The following is a 19,938-nucleotide window of genomic DNA, read 5'->3' on the forward strand; positions in this document are numbered from 1 at the left end:
GTACATCATTATCCATACATGTACATCATTATACATACATGTACATCATTATCCATACATGTACACCATTATCCATACATGTACATCATTATCCATACATGTACACCATTATCCATACATGTACATCATTATCCATACATGTACATCATTATACATACATGTACACCATTATCCATACATGTACACCATTATCCATACATGTACATCATTATCCATACATGTACATCATTATTCATACATGTACATCATTATCAATACATGTACACCATTATCCATACATGTACATCATTATACATACATGTACACCATTATCCATACATGTACATCATTATCCATACATGTACATCATTATCCATACATGTACATCATTATCCATACATGTACATCATTATCCATACATGTACATCATTATCCATACATGTATATCATTATACATACATGTACATCATTATTCATACATGTACATCATTATACATACATGTACATCATTATCCATACATGTACATCATTATACATACATGTACATCATTATCCATACATGTACACCATTATCCATACATGTACATCATTATCCATACATGTACACCATTATCCATACATGTACATCATTATCCATACATGTACATCATTATACATACATGTACATCATTATCCATACATGTACACCATTATCCATACATGTACATCATTATCCATACATGTACACCATTATCCATACATGTACATCATTATCCATACATGTACATCATTATTCATACATGTACATCATTATCCATACATGTACATCATTATCCATACATGTACATCATTATCCATACATGTACATCATTATCCATACATGTACATCATTATACATACATGTACATCATTATCCATACATGTACATCATTATACATACATGTACATCATTATCCATACATGTACACCATTATCCATACATGTACATTATTATCCATACATGTACACCATTATCCATACATGTACATCATTATCCATACATGTACATCATTATACATACATGTACATCATTATCCATACATGTACACCATTATCCATACATGTACATCATTATCCATACATGTACACCATTATCCATACATGTACATCATTATCCATACATGTACATCATTATTCATACATGTACATCATTATCCATACATGTACATCATTATCCATACATGTACATCATTATCCATACATGTACATCATTATCCATACATGTACATCATTATACATACATGTACATCATTATCCATACATGTACATCATTATACATACATGTACATCATTATCCATACATGTACACCATTATCCATACATGTACATCATTATCCATACATGTACATCATTATCCATACATGTACATCATTATCCATACATGTACATCATTATACATACATGTACATCATTATCCATACATGTACATCATTATCCATACATGTACATCATTATCCATACATGTATATCATTATACATACATGTACATCATTATTCATACATGTACATCATTATCCATACATGTACATCATTATCCATACATGTATATCATTATTCATACATGTACATCATTATACATACATGTACATCATTATCCATACATGTACATCATTATACATACATGTACATCATTATCCATACATGTACACCATTATCCATACATGTACATCATTATCCATACATGTACACCATTATCCATACATGTACATCATTATCCATACATGTACATCATTATACATACATGTACATCATTATCCATACATGTACACCATTATCCATACATGTACATCATTATCCATACATGTACACCATTATCCATACATGTACATCATTATCCATACATGTACATCATTATTCATACATGTACATCATTATCCATACATGTACATCATTATCCATACATGTACATCATTATCCATACATGTACATCATTATCCATACATGTACATCATTATACATACATGTACATCATTATCCATACATGTACATCATTATACATACATGTACATCATTATCCATACATGTACACCATTATCCATACATGTACATCATTATCCATACATGTACATCATTATCCATACATGTACATCATTATCCATACATGTACATCATTATCCATACATGTACATCATTATCCATACATGTACATCATTATACATACATGTACATCATTATCCATACATGCACACCATTATCCATACATGTACATCATTATCCATACATGTACATCATTATCCATACATGTACATCATTATCCATACATGTACACCATTATCCATACATGTACATCATTATACATACATGTACATCATTATCCATACATGTACACCATTATCCATACATGTACATCATTATCCATACATGTACATCATTATCCATACATGTACATCATTATCCATACATGTACACCATTATCCATACATGTACATCATTATCCATACATGTACATCATTATCCATACATGTACATCATTATACATACATGTACATCATTATCCATACATGTACATCATTATCCATACATGTACATCATTATCCATACATGTACACCATTATCCATACATGTACATCATTATCCATACATGTACATCATTATCCATACATGTACATCATTATACATACATGTATACCATTATCCATACATGTACATCATTATCCATACATGTACACCATTATCCATACATGTACATTATTACACATACATGTACATCATTATCCATACATGTACATCATTATCCATACATGTACACCATTATACATACATGTACACCGTTATACATACATGTACATCATTATCCATACATGTACATCATTATACATACATGTATATCATTATCCATACATGTACATCATTATACATACATGTACATCATTATACATACATGTACATCATTATACATACATGTACATCATTATACATACGTGTACATCATTATACATACGTGTACATCATTATACATACATGTATATCATTATACATACATGTATACCATTATCCATACATGTACATCATTATCCATACATGTACACCATTATCCATACATGTACATTATTACACATACATGTACATCATTATCCATACATGTACATCATTATCCATACATGTACACCATTATACATACATGTACACCATTATACATACATGTACATCATTATACATACATGTACATCATTATACATACATGTATATCATTATCCATACATGTACATCATTATACATACATGTATATCATTATACATACATGTACATCATTATTCATACATGTACATCATTATACATACATGTTTTATGCATGATCAATTTTTGTTGAAAAAAAGTGCCAGAGATGCTGGCTATATTGTTTGACAACTATCCCGGTCTGTTCAAGAAGACATACAAATTGCTAATAACTATGTTGACTTATCACTGTCATATGTACACTGTATTTATCTAATATTCTTTCTTTAATATAATTGTAGCTCAAACTTAATCACCCTCAGTACAGTTGTACAAATAACTTCAAATTAAATCCAATTTATGGGGCTGCAGTGTATGAAAAGCAGCGAGCCAGCTAATATGGTATTATACTACTTTACGTGCCATTTAACTATCAGATGACCAACATGTTATGTATTCAATTTTGCACAAGCATTTGCCAACAGAGAAGAGTGTGGGAGAGAGTAAGATAGAGTAGGCAAGTAGTGGTTGGGCTAGTAAGAAATCCTTGTGGCTTGCACAACTGATCAACTACATTACTAGTGTTACGAGTTAGAGCCTTGAGACAGAGAAACGGAGAACATGACCACTGCCTAACTGCAATGATTACATTAGTCGCACAGGATGCTATTAAAACAAATACAGAAACCAAAAAATGACAGTACACCATTGAAGGGCAAAAAGTGACTATCCACTATGGCCATATGGCAGATTTCTAATCTAACTCTAGACAAGTTATAGTTTTTTTGAAGAATATTTTCAATTTACTTTCCTTATTTGTTATTAAAATGTATTTTTTTGTACTAAATTTTTTTAATTCTAGTTTTTTATTGCTTTTGTAGTAATATTTAAGAAATTTACATTCAAAGTTTATAGCAGTTTCTTTGAGTGTCTCTGAGATGAAGCGCAGCAAGTAAAGCATTAGCCTGTCTTGACAAACTGTTGTTTTTGCGGAGTTGTCCCCCCGTCGAGCGGGCGAGCCACACAACACATGTTGTGTTGCTCACCCGCTCGGCGGGGCGACAACTCCGCAAAAACGACAGTTTGTCAAGACGGGCTAGTAAAGCATATCAACTTATTTAATGGTCAACCTTTAAAGGTTGACTTGCAACAAAATTCACATTACAGTTATTTGGTATCAAAGGATTCACCATGTTTTACTCTGTTGTGTTGCAGGTGCCAAATACGTGGGAATGTGATTACAAGCTCTTAAAAGCTCAAAAACGAAAAGCCGCCGTAAATTGGAATCTCTTCATTTATCTGACGTATTCATTACAGTTTGGTTATCGTCTTGTCATGTGATGTTCTCACATGTATCGAAAGGCCAATAAAAAGCTCACTATAAGACATATTGTAGCACTAGTTTATGACAAAGCCGTATTAAATATAGATGCTCGCTACTTTACAGTTTTGTTCACGTGATCAATTTGATCACGTGACCCAATACTTCGCAAATAATTCTTGCGGCACTTTTCGATTATCACAGATAACCAACAGGCTCGTCATGATTATCAGACAATGATATGTACTCCTTTGAGCTAAGATTAAAAAGTTTAACGATTTTTTACGGTAAGTTATAAGATATCAGTGCTAAAAGTGACAGCATTACAATGACAATAAAACAAACGCGTAAAAACAATAGACATAGTTTTATTGAATGCGTGAAGTATATTTGTGAAAATATTTCAACGAATGAGGTTGCATGAAAGTGTAAACAGAAACCATCCTGTAACAACTACGTCCCATTTGAGCCGTTTTGGAAAACGAATCCAAACTACGGCGGTCTCGTGTGGCTGCGATTAACTGTTCGTTTTTTAGCTTTCAAGATCTTTAAATCACATTCCCATATATTTTGCACTTACAACACAACAGAGTAAGACATAGTGAATCTTATGATACCAAATAACTGTAATGTGAATTTATTGCAAGTCAACCTTTAAGGTAAGCACAAAGCTTTTCGAAAAAGCTTTGTGATTAAAATAAGTTGGTATTGTCTTGCCAAAAGATTTTTAGTGATTCTTTTCTTACGCTAACCTCTTTGTGTGTGTGTGTGTCTGGTTTAACTTGTTGGTTGTTTTGTTACCTATGTAAATTAGCCCTAATGTTAAAGGCAACTGTAACACTATCATTACATATCACACAAGTGTTAAGTTTCGTCAGCAGCAGGTGTTATCACTCTAGGGGGAGATAACTCTATGGTAAATACTACCAAAAATAGGCTTCATTTTTCAAGCTTACTAACTGGCTGTTACATCAGTTTTTGTATTTTTGGCATTTGGCAACAACAAAAATTTGAACCAGTTCAAAGAGTTATAAGCTTTGCACCCACTATTTAATAATGTCAATAAAGCATTTAAATTTGCATGCGCTGTTTTACTACTGACAAAGACAACTATAATAAGAGTTAGTGTGGAGTCTGCAACTTGGTCTGCCGCATTAATTGCCCATTGACAACTGATTCATTGAAAATTTTGGATATAAAGTTTTCTAGTCGACGTTAACGTTATCAGTACTTGTCAGGCTGTCAGTAAAATGAAAACATTTTTGTGCATCTCTTTCCCTATCTCCCTTTCATCTCACCATCCCTCTAATCCTCAATGCATCTAAAGTCTCATTTTTGTGCTTTAATTACAGTGCTTGGATATTTCTTTGATAGATTGTCAACCATATTATTTGTCAATTCGTAGTAAACAGAATGATTTATTCATCATATCTGTTCAGCGATTATATGTTGGAAAAACTAATTGAAACTGTCGAAGTTTGGTGGTAACAACCAATAACGGCCCTAAACAATTACATGTATATGTAGATGTTTGAGGACGAGCTTGGCGTATAAATAGAAGTTGTCTGTCGCCGTTGTTCACGCTTCATCGATCAACCACTCACTGGGGTTATAAGAGCTATAGGCTAGATAGTCAATAAGGTCATTTTTGAGCGCTCATCTCAAGTGAACGGACGTGGTCTGCGATTAAATACCTAATATCAAACGAGATAATCATGAAGTCGTTTTTTGTTTTGCTCATACTTGCTACAATAATAAGCGGAACTTCAGGTAAACAGACGTGCTATTCGTGATATACCAGAGTATTTATAGTCGCTAGCAAGTTTTCAGTTTTTAATTAAATCTACAGATGCAAGCTTTTGTTCTAAAAAAGAAATTGAGATTATTTAGTATTTGTAAATTATTTATTGTTGCGCCGTACTAAACATGCCCCTTTGCTAACTGGTTACAACGTGGTGGCTTATTAAGCACAGATTTAGGCTCCAACATTATTATATTAGTTACACAACTCATTAGCTTTTATTTATTTTGTACACTACCTTTTAGTTAGTTTACTTGCTGTGATACGTTTTGGAAAACATGTTGCTATATGTAACTTTAGATTACCACAATAAAGATTGCTCATAATAATAATTCTTTATTAGAATTCTCCAAAGGAGTTTTGGTTCGATGGTAAAGCACCCGGATTTTGTCCATGTGTTCAGTTTGAAATTAGACTAATCAGCAACGACAAACAATGTTTTATTGCAAGTCATTACTGTTATTTGTTGTAGGTATAACGTGTTATTCCTGTTCTGCGACTTTTACTAATGGCGAACTCTCTTCTGGGGACAAAAAGTGTAACGAGCCGTTCAACTGGTGGACGCCACCGGCGACGACCGTGTGTAATGGGAAATGTGTTGTAAGTATATTGTACTCTTCGTATTTATTAGTTGCTGGTTTGGAAATTTTTTTATTTTTGAATTCGTGCGTCTTTCAAACAAGCAGTTATTTTTCCAGTATAACCAGCCACTCATTACGCATCTTACACGGTCTGTCTTCGCTTGATATCATTTAATTGCATTATATTGCTTTGTAATGTGTCGTCGAATAGTAGGGGTAACCGGGGCACCTTTGGCCATGGGGCAGCTTTGGCCACCCCAGTTTTACTAAGAAAAAAATTATTGAAATTGTTCTCTCTGTCATAATAAACACGAAATGATCTAATAGACCACCCATTGTAATCTTGGACCTACATGTGAAGTATTGTGGAAGTGGTAAGTAAATTATTGTTTTAGTGAGCTAAAGTACATTTGAAAGACATTAGTTGGAAGTTTTTTTTCTGAAGAAGTACAAATAGTAGACCAGCTTGCTAACTAGGTAAAATGTAGGCATTAGTTGCTAATTTAATCAAGTAGTCAAAGCCAATATCCAATCACTTTGTAATTTGTGAGTGAGTATTTTGTCAATTATGAGCTGATAGGGCAGCTTTGGCCACAGAGTTCGGGGCACATTTGGCCATGGCCAAATGTGCCCCGATACAAAGTTACTTGTCTGATATTATTTAACTCTGAGAATTTTATGCTTTAACTGGTATAACAATGCATTTTATTGCTTAGATTTCTACATTATTATTGTATTTTAAAGGATAAGGTTTACTGTTATTTTTGGAGTGTGACACTTTGGTTCGAACTTATACCAGCAAAAGACCAACATGGACGTCTGAGGATGTCATGCTTACTGCAGTCAATAATGTGTTAGAAGGTAGACTTTTTGTAAGGCAGGTGTCAAAAGATCTTGGCATACCAAATTCCTCACTACACAACTATGTTAATGAAGCTAAACTAAATGGGCTTGACAACACAAAATTTGTGAAGTCAAATGTCACTAGACAGGTCTTCTCTGCAGACCAAGAAGAAAAGTCGAAGGATCACCTGCTTCTGTTGTCAACGCACCATCATGGGCTAACAAAGCGACATGCGCGTGAGCTAGCATATGAATAAGCTAAAAGAAATGACAGGGCCCACCCACCGCAGTGGGACACTAACAAATGTGCTGGCGATTACTGGATGAGTGATTTCTTGAAGAGGCATTCAAATATTTCATGTCACAAGCCAGAGGCTACTAGTTTATGCCGTGGAACAAGAATTTAGCTGACCAAAAAGCTCGCCAAGTTGTCCAAGTAATATCTGCTGAGCGTGGAACTCTGGCGACTATGATAGGAGCAGTAAATGCTTCTGGAGGATGTATTTCACCATTTCTATTTCTCCTCATGCTTTCAAGAGCACCAACTGAAACTATTGGTGCGGCGAACCCTTCAGGGTGAATTAATGCCGAGATCTTCAAACAGTGGCCTCAGCACTTCATCAACCATAGTCGATGCTCAAGAGAACCACCTGCCCTGTCATTACTGGACAACCAAGACAGCCACCTAAACGTCGCAGCAATTGAATTTGCTAAGCAGAATGGTGTGGTAATGTTAACCTTCCTTCCCCATTGTAAAACAAACTCCAATCACTTGGTATAACGGTTTATGGCCTTCTAAAACGCTATTTAAATGATGCTGTAAGCCCATAGCACTTGAATCGCAGATGACAGACTGTCTACATATATGATGTTTCTAGCCTATTAGGAAAATCATTCCCACTAGCAATAACTATCTCAAATATCACATGAGGGTTCAGACGTCCAGGAAATTCACCATTTAACAGACATGCTTTTGCTGACGATGAGTTTCTAGGCACCTTTGTAACTGATCATCCAAACCCAGATGCAGCATCATGTGAGATCCTATCTCTGGAACAGCCTATACCATCAGATCAACCTAGTTGCTCATACAGTGGAGTACAGTTATTACAAGTGACACCATTGTGGTTCCAGAGAAATACGTCCATTTGTCAAGGCAAGTCCTTGACAAATGGACAAAAATTTTTATGAAAAATGTCATATTTTAGTTCAAAGAATATGTTTGAATAATCAAAAAATACATCTATGCAACAGTAGTTAGAAATTCTGAACAGTTCAGGGAGTGGCCATTTGTGCCCCAGTGGTGGCCAAAGCTGCCCCAGATGCGGGGCAGCTTTGGCCATTAGCCAGGTACTTTTGTAATCTGTTTTTCCGGTAACAAAAGCAGTATTAGATTTTTGAAAATATCTGTTTTAATACATCAAATATATGTGAATTGCCTGTCCAAATTTCAGAAAGTTGTAATTACTATCACACAAGTTATGGTGAAATAAGTGAATTTTGGCCAACGGTGCCCCGGTTACCCCTACAAATCTAACACGAAATCTTTAGCTTTTCTTTATTACATAGTTGAATCAGAAGCTCTATTCTCATCATCGTTTTGCCTGGGAGTAATTCAGTTGAAGCTCAATTTTGTTGAAGACAGATGATGCCAATGTATGAAAAGACAGTTTATATATTTTCTGTGCATGTGACGATCAAAATCTCTACAACTGCTTAGATTGCTTGTAACAAAATTGGTATTAACCGGTTTTAATTGTAATATACATGTAACTGTTGTTTATAATGCAGATCTCTAAGTTTTTCAGGCTATTAGAGTATTATTAACTACATATGACCATTTTTGTTCACAATGCTTTATGAAACACATAGTGATATGATTATTATAAGAAAAAACGCCGTTGCATTAATATTGTTTTATTGAATTTTTAAGGTGTACACACTTTACATTAATGCTGGTGCTATGTTATTTGACATATATGGTGGTAAGCTGGACTTTTGTGTGGTTTATGGTGTAAATCTGTTTGGACGCCACAAAGACAATTTCATGCTTTTTTGTAGTTTTTCTTCAGCTTTATGCTTAACCAAAATGATGTCTCATTTAGTAGTAGGCAGGCTCTAAGAAGAATATGTACAGTCAAACTATGGCTTAGGATTGCCATTCATCAATTTTTGTGACAAATGGTAAAAGTGAAACAAATTGCAGAGCTTAAAAATAAAATGCAAAATGATGTAGGCCTATAAAATTAAGTTAATTCTGTTACTCTGTGTATTATATTCACTTTAACATCAAGCATGGAAATTGGCACTCCGATTTACATGTCTGAGTTCCTCTTAAGATATAATAACAAGAAAAATCTTTTTATTGATTGCTACATTAGTGGTCTGGCTTTTACATTTTATTTATTGAGATACACTGAATCCTCGGATATAAGCCGCACCTGTGAATCTAAAATTTTGTTTGATAACAGTTTGGGGATCGGCTTATACATGCAATCTAAAAATTATATTCAAGTACCTTATAGAATGCACAATTGTTAAAAATAATTTATTCACCATGAGACACTAGAAAATATCTATTACTTGTACTGACATAATGAGGTTATTAGCCGTGGTAACTGTCATGCGACATCTCCTGCACTTTATTCCATTTGTCGGGTTGCTTTTTGTTGATGCCGAAGACTGCAGTAGCGTTTAGGTTGGTTTCCAAAGCCACATTCACAACTTTCAATTTTATTGTGGTATCGTATTTTCTTGACGTTTACATTTTTGATGACGCGGGTTAAAAATGTGCTCGCTAATTTGGTACCTTTCTAGTTAGCTACTCTGGTAGTTTTCTCAACTTTAGAAGTCAAAAAGTTGCCAACAGGAATATTTCTTAATTTATCGCTGTTATAAATGCAAATATAAAATTAATGAAATGATTGAGTGCAGTTAGATTGAGTTAGCAGAGTAAGGCATGGTGAACCTTTTAATACCAAATAACTGTAGGGTGAATTTTGTTGCAAGCCAACCTTTAAATTGAATAAAAACGTCCTTCATTAAATTTATTTGGGTTTGATGAGCATAGCATATTTTAATACATTTAACGATTGCAAATTGGCTAACACATGAGTATCATGTATTTTGAATGGAAATACATGTACAGTGGAACCTCGGTTCTCGACCAATTCGGTTTTCGAACAAAAAAATTGAGATTTGTTCGTCTCAAAAATCGAACATAAATTCGGTTCTCGACCAAACATGAGCATGCGCATTAGAATTAAACGTTCGCAACAGCATGGAAACATTCGTTAACAAAGGGAGAAGCAAGTTATGCTTCATAAATTCTTTACAAAAAGGAAGAAACCATCTGGGACGACGTCTCCTCTACCGAAGAGATTTGCTAGGGAGACAACTCCTCCAGTCGAGTTACCCTAAATTGTTTTGGAGGAAGATTCTCCTTCAAAAATGTGAAGTATACGCCATTGCTGTTTATATTTTCTTTTTCACACGGTTTTTGATGCAACTGATCTTGTATTTTTCGCTGTTTCATTATCAATTTCTGCACTTTTTGGTATTGTATTTTAACATGTTTTCAATGTTTTAAGAGCAAAACATACAAAATGTTTACTTGTTTTCTGTTTTCATCATCAAAATCTTTTATTGAAAATAAAAACTATCTATATCTACCCGTTTTTATTTATAGTATGTAATATACAGTACAGTTTATGGTGTAAAATGTTAAAAAAATACCTTACTGATGTTGTTATCTCGGCTTGGAACGGAATAAAATTTACATAAATTAATTCTAATGGTAATAATTGTTTCGGATCTCGAACAATTCGGTTTTCCAACAACCTTCTGGAACGAATCATGTTCGAAAACTGAGATTCCACTGTATTTATTTATTTATTTTGTGAGTATATACGTCATTGCTTAACTGGTGATAAATTTCAAAAAATGCTGTTAAAAGCCTTTTGGAAGTACCTAGTAGCATTGCTGCCAATTTAATAAACAAATGGTTTTGCTGTTATCGGACCAATTGCTAAGAACTTACGTCGCGTTGTATAATTTTTATGGTGTAAGAATCCGAGCATCACTATTCAGTTTTGCATTGCTAGTTATCAATTCCTGTTCAAAACAGCTTTTAAAAGGGCTAAATGTTTGATAGTTATTTGTTGCGGTTTCTCAGAAAACAGTTGCCTCTGTGCAAGTTGGAAATGTGGAAGGTGTTGCTGTTGCCAGAGAATGTTCACCCATCTGCCCTCCGTTTAGCATTGGTAAAACGGGTGTCTACTGCTGTGATGAAGACAAGTGCAATAACTCTTCCATGTGTAATGCAACAGTCATTCTGGTTCTTTTGGCAACTTTAGTGAACATGTTATGGAATTAGCATTGCCTACTCTCGCTCTGGAGACGCTTGTCATTTTGTCAACAACATGAATATTATATTCCTTTAACAAAGTTTGTCAACTAATTTTTCAACTTCTGTATGTACTCATATTACTCACATTTGCTGTATGTATTTCTAGTATTACATTTCTCTTTTCGTTTTTATGTTCACTTTTGTTGAATTGAAGATCAAAAGCAGCTGCGCTTCCACTTTTGTTCAAATAATTATTGCATAATACAATCTCATTCTTTTGCAACCTTTTATGAGTAAATGTAATTGGATGAATCCATCAAGTCCTACAGCTACATGAGTGTTGAAACAGACCTTCAATGTATGTTGAAGCACATGTTCATAAAACCCCTAATGGGTTAAGAGATGGTATTTTAATTGGCAGTTTTAAGAGTATGTACTGAAATTGATGTCAAAGAGATTGACATGTGGCAGTTTGCAGCAGTCTCTTCAGCAAATGAGAACAATAAATTTGTGCCTTGGAACTGCTGCCAAGTAAAAGAGTGATAAGGCAGAGGAACTTGCATACTTATCACTAGCTCAGGAGAAATGGCTGGCCTCAAGGATGATTGCAACCCATATTATATCATCATGGAGTTACTTTGAATGTTACTAAATTACAAAGATTTAATTTTTAAATTCACTAACTAAAACAGAATTTCCTATACAGTATTTAATTTCACTCGAAATATGTTAGCAGTCCAATTTTTCAACTTTTTCACCATGTACAGTGTACTTGGAGCAAATTATTTTTCGGACAGTAGTGTTGGACTGTCATTGTGCAAAAGGTAGCTGAAGTGCAATTCTGGTTCAACATTGAAGCCAACAAGATTTAGCTCTATTCAATAGCGCGTCATAAACCCATCCAATATATATTGCAACCCACAAAATAGAACGTGGCGTATTCAACACCTTACAATGACATTTTAATAAAAATTACCAAAAAGCTGTTATGCTGCCTGGACCAATAACCATGTGAAGATATTAATACAAAACCTTTCAACGATTGTGCTACTCCATATACTGTTGGGCATCACCCTGTACCACTCCAGATCTGCAGCGTATTCATGTTTACCCTTTCCCAAGTTCTTGTGCCACACTTACTAGCTTGTGAGCAGCCGCTGTAGCCTCCGTGCACTTACTGTCTGCTACTAGCGGTCTTAAGCTTGCTAAATCTACTAAGATACAGGGCTTACAACTTACTACATACATAATTATGTCCTATAATTTTGTATCAATCCGCTTATAATAGTTTCCTAGCTTTGTCACAATTTTGACAGAACATGTATTTTGTGCAATAAAAGAGCAAAAAGCTTGTTTCGATAACACATAACGAACACAAACCATTATATTTAAGAAGTATCAATACATTTGAAGCTGTAGGACTCCCTCAGAAGCATTTTTAAACCTTATAAGTTTGTCCCAGACATCTTTAGAAAGTAGGGTTAAAGTCGTAGACGTGGCTGCAATCTTTGGAAACTTATAAAACCTTAAGTCGGTTTGTAAAATTCGCTCAGTTATTTTCTAATGTTTAAAATAGCTTGTAAGGAGTGTTGAAAATATTCCTTTAAAAACATTATTAATAAAATTCTTAGGAGATATTCTTCTTATTCACATTTTTACAGATAAATAATGTTGAGATGCTGCCATCAATGTTGAAACCATAAGCACCTCAAATATACCAGCTGTTGATGTGACTTCAAGACTGTTCTAAGTGGTTGGATGCCTAAGTAGTTATATAAGTAGATACATACATATATAAGTAGATAAATAATGAGTAGATATATAAGTAGATACATACATGTATAAGTAGATATATAATAAGTAGATATATAATAAGTAGATGTATAAGTAGATATATAAGTAGATATAAACATGTATAAGTAGATATATTACAAGTAGATATATAAGTAGATATATAATAAGTAGATATATAATAAGTAGATATATAAGCAGACATATACATGTATAAGTAGATATATAATAAGTAGATATATAAGTAGATATATACACGTATAAGTAGATATATAAGTAGATATATAAGTAGATATAAACATGTATAAGTAGATATATAAGTAGATATATAATAAGCAGATATATACATGTATAAGTAGATATATAAGTAGATATATAATAAGTAGATATATAAGCAGATATATACATGTATAAGTAGATATAAACATGTATAAGTAGATATATAACAAGTAGATATATAAGTAGATATATAATAAGTAAATAAATAAGTAGATATATAATAAGTAGTTATATAAGTAGATATATACATGTATAAGTAGATATATAAGTAGATATATAATAAGTAGATATATAAGTAGATATATACACGCATAAGTAGAAGAGTGATTGGATAAATTAAAGAGCTAATAATAACACTGTTGATGAGACATGTGATGAGATGAGTATGAATTCAATACCTGTGAATAAACATCAGAATAATGCAGAGGTCAGCACACATGCAATCTTTACTATAATAGGCATTGTGTCCGGCTGTCCGAAGCCATTCTTGGAGCATTAGGAAAAAATATCGCACTGCAAGAGAATTGAACCTACACGTTAAGCAACGCATATGGTAGCATAGCTTAGCTTGCCTCTAGCTTCAGTTCAGATGAATAATTGCATAATCACAAAAGTTTAATTTTTTTAGACTTCTAAACAACGAAACAATCAAAATTGCTGACAATATTCATTTTGATTAAGCCAAAAGAGATGAAAGTTGTTAAAGTCCTGTAAACACTGAACGCTTAATTAACCTTTTAAGCAATGCATATGGTAGCGTTGCTTAACATTACACGTTGCTTAACATTACACGTTAAATGCTTTGCTGTGCTACCATATAGGCATATGGTAGCACAGCAAAGCATGCAACCATATGCCTATATGCTACCATAGTGCCTTGCTGCTTGGTGGAGTAATTGAGCAGATTATTAGTACGCTTGACTATTTCTCACAACACATGTGTCTGGTAGTGTAGTAGTTGAGATGGGGTCTGGTAGTGTACTAGCTGAGATGAAAAGAAAGATAAGCAGAAGTAAGAGAAGTAAAGCAGAGGTTAGTGCACATAGAGATAAAAATGCCTCAGCATTACATACATTATCTCAAATGAGTTGCCAACCATTAGGTGAATCTCATAGAATATGGTTTCCCGCTTATGGGTGCTCATAACCTTACGGGGTGCGGGCACCCATAATCGGAAAGGACCTTTGCAAACATAACCTCGCACCCCCTAAGTGGTGGGAGGTTATGTTCGCACCCGTAAGGGTGCATAAATCGATTGTGAAACTGAAGAAAGGTTACTTGTCACCACAACAACTTGTGAATCAGCCTCCGTGAATCCGAATTTTCAAGCCAGGAAAACAATCAACGATCAAAAATCGAGCTGCTTTTTATACGTTGCTGCCATGTGAAAAGGCTCGACTATTCTTAACATGTTCTTCAACTAACTTATCGTTTTCTTATGTTCCAAAGATGTCTGTATTTCATCATGTTTTGAGCCTTTTTGCTTCATTCTTAACAAAGGAATACGAGATTTCCCCTCGTCAGATTTCCCTTAAAGGGAAAATGTAGGGAAACCCCGTACTAATTTTATAGAGTTAAGCGAGTGATAGGATTGCACTTCAAAGACTGGCTGGCTCAGCCGATTATCCAGTACGTTTGAAGCCTATAGTGCAATATAGTTTAGCATTCTATGATATTGTAGTCTATTTAGCTGAGTAGCAAAGATTGTTTATATACAATCTTTGCTACCCAGCGAAGATACAGGAGGGGTGCCAATATAATAGAGGGGTGCCAATGTTGTCTATGTTAGTTTGTTTCTATTTTTTAACCTCCAGCTTGAGACTGGTACATATTTTAGAAACGATAATAGAACAGGTTACATTAAACCAGCTAGTCAAGCCAGCAACTATTTTTCATGTTTGTTTCTATTGTATGAAGGCATGTATTATACTGTTGTTAATGAGTTCTGGCAATAGCTATGAGACTACAAAACTACTAGGCAACTTATCACCTGATAGCTTAATAACTGCTTTTCCCTATAATAATCGTGGCAAGAAAGTTGCTGTAAAATCATTGATCAAGCGAGCTGCTGGGAATACACTAATGTAAACCAATACAATTACAGCCCTGGACAGTTAACTGTTCAAGGATGCTGCCAAGGAGGAGTCCATACATCCTGCTCAAACTATTAGCTCAAGTAGTCTATCAATCAAGTAGTTAAGTAAATGATAACCAAAACTATTGGTTACAAGGTCAATGAGCGACTGACCAGGTCTTCAACAGCACCGCCTCGTCAGCTCCAGAGGAGGCAATGAAGGTCAGGCCAATCAGAGCAAGCGTTTATGGAGAAACGCGCTGAGTCTCTACACGTTTTCTTTGTTTCATGGGCAGCAGCAGTGTTGTACCACAGTTACTCAGGAGTACTGCGTAGCTCTGGTACATAGAAGTTATCTCCCTTGCCAACTCTGAGCTGCACTGATAAGACTTCAATAGCCGAAACAGAGATATATATATATATATCTATATATATATATTTCTCAAAGTTTGTCCGGATGTGTATTTGTAGGTGTGATTGTCCGGCTATAGCATAGTTAGAATAGTTGTAGTTGGACAACAATGCAGAGGCAAAGTCATGGCTTACCGCCATTAGAAGCCTAGCTTGTTAAGCGGCTTACTAGAATTTTCCATTGGCAATGTGCCTGGCTAACAGCTTGAAAGTTACAGTTGTTTGACAAAGTTTTAAAACCTTTACAGTTGTTTTTATTTTTCTCCTAATTTATTTCAACTACACAAAACACTTCTCTCATGATATGTAATTTGAAAGTTAGAATGGGAAATGTTGTTATATATTAAATACAACTCAATTGTCTGTCCAAAGACATTTTTATTACTCGGGCAACGCCGGGTAGCACAGCTAGTAAATTGTTTCCTCACCCCGGTTAACCCGTATGGGTGGTAGTATCTGCTCTAACTCGGGTCTCCTACTAGAGACCTGGGAGTTTGAGTACTCGCTTGAAGATCTTAGCTGTTCCCAATAGCGCACTTTTCTTTTCTTATGTGCCGGTGTTATTGCACCCAGTGCCTCAAAGACTACTGGGATTACAGTTGTTCTTACATCCCAGCATTTTTCATTCTCTTCTCCAAGAGGGAGATATTTCTCTACCTTTTCCTTTTCTTTGCTGGCTATATTGTAGTCATTGGGTACTGCTATATCTATTATAGTAGCTCTCTTGTTCTCCTTGTCCACCACCACTATATCTGGTTGGTTTGCCAGGACATGCTTGTCAGTCCGGATGTAGAAGTCCCAGAGGATCTTAGCGCGGTCATTTTCATTGACCTTACCAGGAGCTTCCTACCTGTGTTGTGGTTTATTAAGGCCATACTCGTCACATAGACTTCTATACACAACACCTGCGACATGATTATGCCGCTCAGTGTATGCGTTTCCTGCTAGCTGCTTGCATCCACTGATGATATGTTGGATGGTCTCAGGTGCATCTTTGCACACTCTGCATCTAGGATCGTCTCTAGTGTGATAGATTTTTGGCTGGAGTTGCCTTGTTGGGAGCACTTGCTCCTGGGCTGCCATGATTATTGACTCTGTATTGGCCGTTAGGTTTCCTTTGTTCAGCCACATATTTGTCTGGTGAAGATCGCCAACCTTAGATATTTGTTGGTGGTAAGCACCATGAAGAGGTTTCGTGTGCCAGTCAATTTCCTCATCATCATGACAAAGGTCCATTGTAAGAGTAGCCGATTGAAATTCAGCTAGCAACTTATCTTAAGTGGCCATGGAGGCTGCATAGGCTTTGATGCTTTGCTCTTCCGCTTTTACTGTCTGCTGTACACTTTTGAGTCCCTACCGCCATCTTTCCTATCGAGATACAATCTAGTAGTATCAGATTTTGGGTGGAGCGCTCCATGCATGGTCAGCAGTTTACGAGTTGCTATATCTGTTTCCTTGATGGCTTCCTCAGTCCACTTTATTATGCGTGCTGGATATCTTATTACTGGCAGTGCGTAGGTATTTATTGCCATGACTTGGTTCTTGGCATTGAGCTGGCTCCGTAGGACCTGCCGAAGGTGTTCTTGTATTCAGTAATGGCTTTGTGACGTACTTCGGCTTCGTGGTTGATGTTGCTTTGCATAATCCCCAAGTACTTGTACCCTTCTTCTATATCTTTGATGGTACCATTTGGCATTCTTAGGCCATCTGTGAGCATAGAATGGTCTTTCTTAAGAATTAGCCTTTCACATTTCTCAATATCGAAGGTCATTCCGATGTCCTTGCTGTATACCTGAGTGAGGTGTATTAGCGAATCAATGTCCCTTTCTTTGTTACGGTACAGCTTGATGTCATCCATTTAGAAGAGGTGGTTTTTCTTGATACCACTCTTAAACTGGTACCCATATTGAGTCTTCTCCAGCATATTGCTTAGAGGGTTTAGGCATATGCAGAAGAGCAGCGGTGATAAGGAGTCACCTTGATAGATGCCTCGCTTAATTTTTACACTCGCCAGCTTTTTGCCATTAGCCTCCAGTTCCGTCTTCCATTTGGTCATTGTCATCTTGATGAATGCCACAAGAGCAGGGTAAACATTGTACATACTGAGGCACTCAAATATCCAACTATGGGAATGAGTCATAGGCCTTTTTGTAGTTGATCCAAGCCATGGCGAGATTGGTATGTCTTTTCCTGCTGTCTTGACAGACTGTCCGATCCACCAGTAACTGATGTTTGGCTCCTTGAGTGTTGCGCCCAATTCCTTTCTGAGCACTGGTCATATAGTGACTCATGTGTCTCAGTGACTCAGTTTGTCTGCAACTATTCCTGAGAGCAGTTTCCAGGTGGTGGGCAAGCACGTTATTGGTCGATAGTTCTTGGGAATCGGCCCCTGCTTTGGATCTTTTATCAGAAGTACAGTTCGTCCTTTGGTCAGCCATTTCGGATGGTCGCCTTCTTCTATTAGGCATTCCATCTGTTTAGTCATTCTAGTGTGAAGTGATGTCAATTTCTTCAATCAGAAGGCTTGAATCATGTCATGGCCAGGTGCTGCCCAGTTCTTCATACGCTGCACTCTGCACTTGATGTCCACTTCGCTGATGGTGAGTCCTTGCTGGACCACAGTGTGTTGGTGGCTCTCGTTAAGCCTCTTCAGCCAATTTGCAGTGGTGCTATGAGTAGTCTCTTTCTCCCAGATGTCTTTCTAGAACTTTGAGGTACTGGATCGGGGAGGATCTGACATTGGCCTCCGCAGTTCACCTCTGAACTGAGAATACACTTTGGATGGATTATTGATGAACAGTTTGTTCATTCTCTTGTTATCCCGCTCTTTGGCGTACCGCTTCAGTCGTGCCGAGAGTGCTACTAGCTGCTGTTTGGCAGATTCTAGAGCTTCTATTGTGGCTTCCTTTTTGGACGCTCCAAACTGTGGTTAGATCTCTCACTGAGCCTACTAACTTTCTTGCGCAAGTCTTTGATCTTATTTTGTAGCCTCAGCTGCCAAGATGGAATGGCTTGAAGCCTTTTTGACAGTGGCTTAATACTCATCCTCTCTAAGACGACGGTTGCCGTACTGTAGATTAAGGCATTAGTCTCACTGATCGATCCAGTTGAGATCTACTCCAGTGCCGAGTTGGGGATGAGTACTGAGTTGTGGGTTCTCTTAGATCTAAGACTAATGTTACTGTGCGCTTAGCTTGTCTCTAGCTTCAGTTCAGATGAATAATTGCATAATCACAAAAGTTTAACTTTTTTAGAGTTCTAAACAACGAAACAATCAAAATTGCTGACAATATTCATTTTAATTAAGCCAAAAGAGATAAAAGTTGTTAAAGTCCT

At 35.8% G+C, this 19,938-nt stretch overlaps 1 long non-coding RNA gene across 1 annotated transcript; it reads left to right on the plus strand.

Annotated features, from left to right (window-relative positions):
• Window positions 1–6,119: 6,119 nt before the first annotated feature.
• Window positions 6,120–12,330, plus strand: LOC137405025 (uncharacterized). Its single transcript, XR_010979745.1, has 3 exons — window positions 6,120–6,244; window positions 6,748–6,875; window positions 11,874–12,330. It is a non-coding gene; the product is annotated as an uncharacterized lncRNA (long non-coding RNA).
• The last annotated feature ends 7,608 nt before the right edge of the window (window positions 12,331–19,938 follow it).

This window comes from Watersipora subatra, chromosome 1 (genome assembly GCF_963576615.1).
Source record: "Watersipora subatra chromosome 1, tzWatSuba1.1, whole genome shotgun sequence".
In the NCBI taxonomy this organism is placed as follows: Eukaryota; Metazoa; Bryozoa; class Gymnolaemata; order Cheilostomatida; family Watersiporidae; genus Watersipora; species Watersipora subatra.